Source organism: Vigna radiata, chromosome 3 (genome assembly GCF_000741045.1).
Source record: "Vigna radiata var. radiata cultivar VC1973A chromosome 3, Vradiata_ver6, whole genome shotgun sequence".
Taxonomy (NCBI): Eukaryota; Viridiplantae; Streptophyta; class Magnoliopsida; order Fabales; family Fabaceae; genus Vigna; species Vigna radiata.
The window spans coordinates 10,988,907-10,993,716 of NC_028353.1; the positions used below are offsets into that span (position 1 = coordinate 10,988,907).

The following is a 4,810-nucleotide window of genomic DNA, read 5'->3' on the forward strand; positions in this document are numbered from 1 at the left end:
TAAATAATATCCTAGGATTTGGTCGTGATTACTCTAATTAATTCCCTCTGAATCTCCTCCCAAGATATTCCTCTTATTACTCCAATTAGTTTCCCACCGTGCCGTCTAGGAAGTTTCCTTGTCGCTACCAACCGTTCGGTCATTACTCCAATTAGTTTCCCGCCGTGCCATCTAGGAAGATTCCTTGCCGGTACCAACCGTTCGTTCCCTCTTATACATTTTCCTTTCATATGTTTTCCAACCCCTAACATTACCCTCCGCCTGATGATCAACCTTGTCCTCAAGGTTGAAGTCTGGGTATTGATCTTTAATAGTCAGGGCGTCTTCCCAGGTCGCTCCGTCCGGTCCGCCCTCCTGCCACTCTATTAACACTTGGTGCACCACGTCCTCCCCTTGTTGCATCTGTCTCTTATCCAAAACTCTGATCGGCCAGAAAGAGGGTCCCTCCATTTGCAGATCTTNTGGTAATTCCTTCTCCACTCTGCTTNCCCCCACTGCCTTTTTTAATTGAGNTACATGGAAAACTGGGTGTATCCGTGCGGTCTCTGGTAGTTGAAGCTTAAAGGCTACTTCCCCTATCTTNTGTATGACTTGGTNCGGTCCAAAATACCGTGCGGCTAGTTTAGGATGCAATCTGGATGGCATTGAGGACTGCCTGTGCGGCCTGATCTTTAAGAACACCCAATCTCCCACTTCNACATCTGCCGGTCTCCTTCTCTTATCGGCCTGTTTCACCATCAGTTCCTGGGCCCTTGCCAGATGAAACTTCAACTGTCTTAGTGCTTCGTCCCTAGTTTGCAATTCCTGGCCGACTGCTTCCATTAAGGTCTCCCCCGGTATAAACCTATGCAGAGAAGGGGGGATCTTCCATACACTGCTTCAAACGGGGTGCACCCCGCTGCCTCTTGATAGCTGGTATTGTACCAATATTCGGCCCAGGGTAGTACTACACTCCATCCCTTTGGTTGTTCTGAGCAGAAACACCTAAGGTAACCCTCCAACACCCTGTTCACGACCTNAGTCTGNCCATCCGATTCANGGTGATAGGNTGTGCTCATTTTCAGCTGTGTACCCTGCAGTTTGAAAAGCTCCTTCCAAAAGATGCTTAGAAACAGTGGATCCCTGTCACTCACAATAGATATTGGTACCCCATGCAGTCGGACAATCTCTCTCACAAATACTTCCGCTATGGTACGAGCGGAATAAGGGTGTTTCAGTGGTGTGAAGTGGCTATATTTACTGAGTCGGTCCACTACCACCAAAATAGCGTCATACCCATGGGATTTTGGATACCTCACTATAAAATCCATACTTATTTCTTCCCAAATGGCGTTCGGTATGGGCAAAGGCTGCAGCAACCCTTGTGGGGAGGATGACAGATACTTATGTTGTTGGCACACCAGACAGCTTGCTACGAAGTCGGTCACTGCTTTCTTCATTCCTATCCAGTAAAGCGATTGGGCTATCTTGCGATAAGTCCTATAAATCCCCGAATGGCCTCCGGTCTGAGTTGTGTGAAACTCTGCTATCAGCTTAGGCACCCAGATTGAGTGAGCTGAAATCACAAGCCTTCCCTTATAGTGTAACCGATCGTTCTCCATAGTAAACGAGGGTTGCGAGTTGGGATCCTTTCTTAAGTCCTCCATCACCTTTCTTAGTGCCTCATCCTTCTCAACTTCCTCCAGAATTTCCCTGAAGTCTTGCCAATACGGTCTGGCCACCAACCTCAATTCCTTTGCTTCCTCCGTGCCTTCTTCCTCCTTTCGGGATAGGGCGTCTGCTACCCTATTGGTGAGTCTTGACTTGTACACAATCTCGAAATCATACCCCAGGAGTTTCGCAATCCAATTCTGCTGATTCTGGGTGGTGATGCGTTGCTCCAAGAGGTATCTCAAGCTTCTTTGATCCGTGTGAACCACAAACTTTTGGCCTAACAGATAAGGTCTCCAGTGCTGTATGGCTAGGACCAAAGCCATTAGCTCCTTCTCATAAATTGACTTACTCAACGATCTCTCCGATAATGCCTTGCTGAAAAAAGCGACGGGCCTCTTTCCCTGTGTGAGAACCGCTCCTATTCCTCTCCCTGAAGCATCGCACTCGATATGGAAAGGTTGGTCAAAATCAGGGAGAGCTAGTACTGATGCAGTGGTGACGGCCTTCTTTAAGCTGGCCATGGCGTCCTCTGCTTGATCCGTCCACGTGAAATTCCCTTTTTTTAGAAGGTCGGTGAGGGGTTTTGCAATTTTCCCATAGGTTTTTCCAAACCGCCTATAGTACCCTGTCAGACCCAGGAATCCTCTCAAGGCCTTCACTGTCTTGGGCTTCTCCCAATCCACCACAGCTCTTATTTTGTCCGGGTCCATCTCTACTCCTTTCTCNGATATTTGATGACCCAGATATCCTATTTGGACCTTGCCAAACTCACACTTCTTCCTATTGGCCACCCAACGGTTCTCCTCTAACCTTTTTAGTACCAGACTAACATGCCCCACGTGCTCCTCCCATGTCCGGCTATATATCAGGATATCATCAAAAAATACAAGTACGAATTTCCTTAGGTAAGATTGCATCAGACTGTTCATCGCACTTTGGAATGTGGTCGGTGCGTTGGTGAGACCGAACGACATCACCAAGAACTCATAATGACCCTGGTGTGTTCGGAAGGCTGTTTTCTCTATGTCCCTTTCTCCCATCCGAATCTGGTGGTAGCCGGCCTTCAGATCCACCTTCGAAAAATACTTGGCCCCTTTTAATTCATCCAACAGTTCTTCTATCAGTGGAATAGGGAACTTATCCGGTACTGTTGCTCGGTTGAGTGTTCTATAATCCACACAAAACCGCCAGCTGCCATCTTTCTTTTTAACCAGTATCACCGGGCTAGAATAAGGAGTAGTGCTCGGTCTTATGACTCCGGTCTTCAGCATCTCGGATACTTGTTTCTCTATCTCGCCTTTCATCATATGGGGATAACGGTATGGCCTTACATTCACGGGATCTGTCCCCTCTTTCGATGGTATTTGATGAACCATGCCTCTGTCCGGTGGCAACCCCCTGACCTCATGAAATACCCCCGCGTACTGCTTTAGGATCTGCTCCATGGCCTGATTGTGCTTCTCAGTTAGACTATGACCGAACGGTTTTTCTTCCTCCTTCTTCCTTGTCCATCCTAGTTCCCATACTAACATCCATGCTTCCACTCCCTTCATTTTAAACAAAGTTTCTGGTTCAACCATCCTCCGATCTAGAGTGGGATCTCCTTTTATGGTCGTCTTCTTCCCTTCTTGGTTAAACACCATTGTCAACTCCCTCCAGTTTAATGTTACTTCTCCCAGCTTGGCGAGCCACTCTACTCCCAGTATCACATCCACCCCTCCTAATTCGAACAAATGGAACCGTTCGGTAATTTTCGTTTTCCCCACCTCTATGGTTACCCCTTCACAGCGTCCACTCGTCTTCTTCTTTTGGCCATCCCCTAGACTCACCGAATAAGGTGGAGTATCCTCCACGGTTAATCCTAGCTCCTTCACCAGTTCGTTGCTTATGAAATTGTGGCTGACACCACTATCAATCAGGATCAACACTTGTTTCCCTCCTATCTGTCCGTGTAGCTTCATCGTTCTGGGTTGGGTTAAGCCCCCAGCTGAAAAGGCTGACAACTCCATCTGTATATGGTCAAGTTCGGTCTCCACTTCCTCCTCGTCCTCGTCCTCCTCATCTTCGGCTAGTATTGTCATCCGTAGACTCCGTTCGGGACATTGGTGGCCTGGACCGAACGGTCCCCTACACTTGAAACATCTCCCTTCTTCCCTTCTCTTCAAATACTCTGCATGCGGCAAGTTCCGTACGTTTCTTTCCCTGTTGTTGGGGGTTCGGTCTATCCTGGGCGCTCCTTCCCTTCCTCCCATTCCCCCATTTCCCGTGGATCCCGTCCGGTTCCCTGTTGCACTTCCTGTACGGATTTGGTTGGAACGGCTGCTTTCTAATCGCGTTCTTGTTCCGTTCGGTTTGCCCCAGGGTTGAGTTCTGCTCATACTCCCACTGCCCGTCCTCATGCCGCCTTGGACTTCCTCCACATCCCTCGCCATCCTTATGGCTACCATTAGCTCCTGTGGATCAAGGAGTCGGACTTGATTCCTTATTTCATTCCGCAATCCTGCCATGAAGTACCCCATCAGCTGTTCCGTGGCAACCCCTTTCGTCTGGCCCACCAAGATTTCAAAATCTTGGATGTAATCTTCCACAGAGCCTGATTGCTTAATCGCCGCCAGTCTTTCAAAGACTGATCCCTGGTTTCTTCCTCCGAACCGCAATACCAACNCCCCCTTCAATCCTGTCCACGTTCGGTTTCTTGTCTGCTCCCGCCAGAATCTGAACCAGAATCCGGCACTGCCTTCCATGCAGATGTAGGCAAGACGTAGCTTTTCTTCCTCCGATACTCCTTGCAACTCGAAGAATTTATTCGCCCTATTGATCCAATTCAATGGATCATATCCCTCAAAAACGGGTAACTCCACCCTTTTTCTCCAATTTGATTGTTCCTCTGGTTGTCCCATACCGTCCGGTCCATTGCTTGCCTTTTTGGTCGGTCCTCCTCCTTAGATACCGTCCGGTCCTCCCACAACATTACCGTTCGGTTCGTTCTTTCCCCCATTGCTTGCTCCCTCACCCTTCTCGCTCCCGTCGTCCTTCATTGAGCCTTGAACAGAGGCTTGGCTCTGTTCTACGTCTCGTTCTCGTTGTTGGTTTAATCCTTCAATCATCTTCATCAGTTCTTGGAACCCACTCTGCACTGTTGCCTCCACGTTTTTTA

General features: G+C 48.5%; 1 protein-coding gene across 1 annotated transcript in view; it reads left to right on the top strand.

Moving 5' to 3' along the window:
• The window catches only part of LOC106757028 (phosphoglycerate mutase-like protein AT74H), an 8,539-nt gene that overhangs the window by 1,837 nt on the left and 1,892 nt on the right, over positions 1 to 4,810 (top strand). The window lies entirely within an intron of this gene.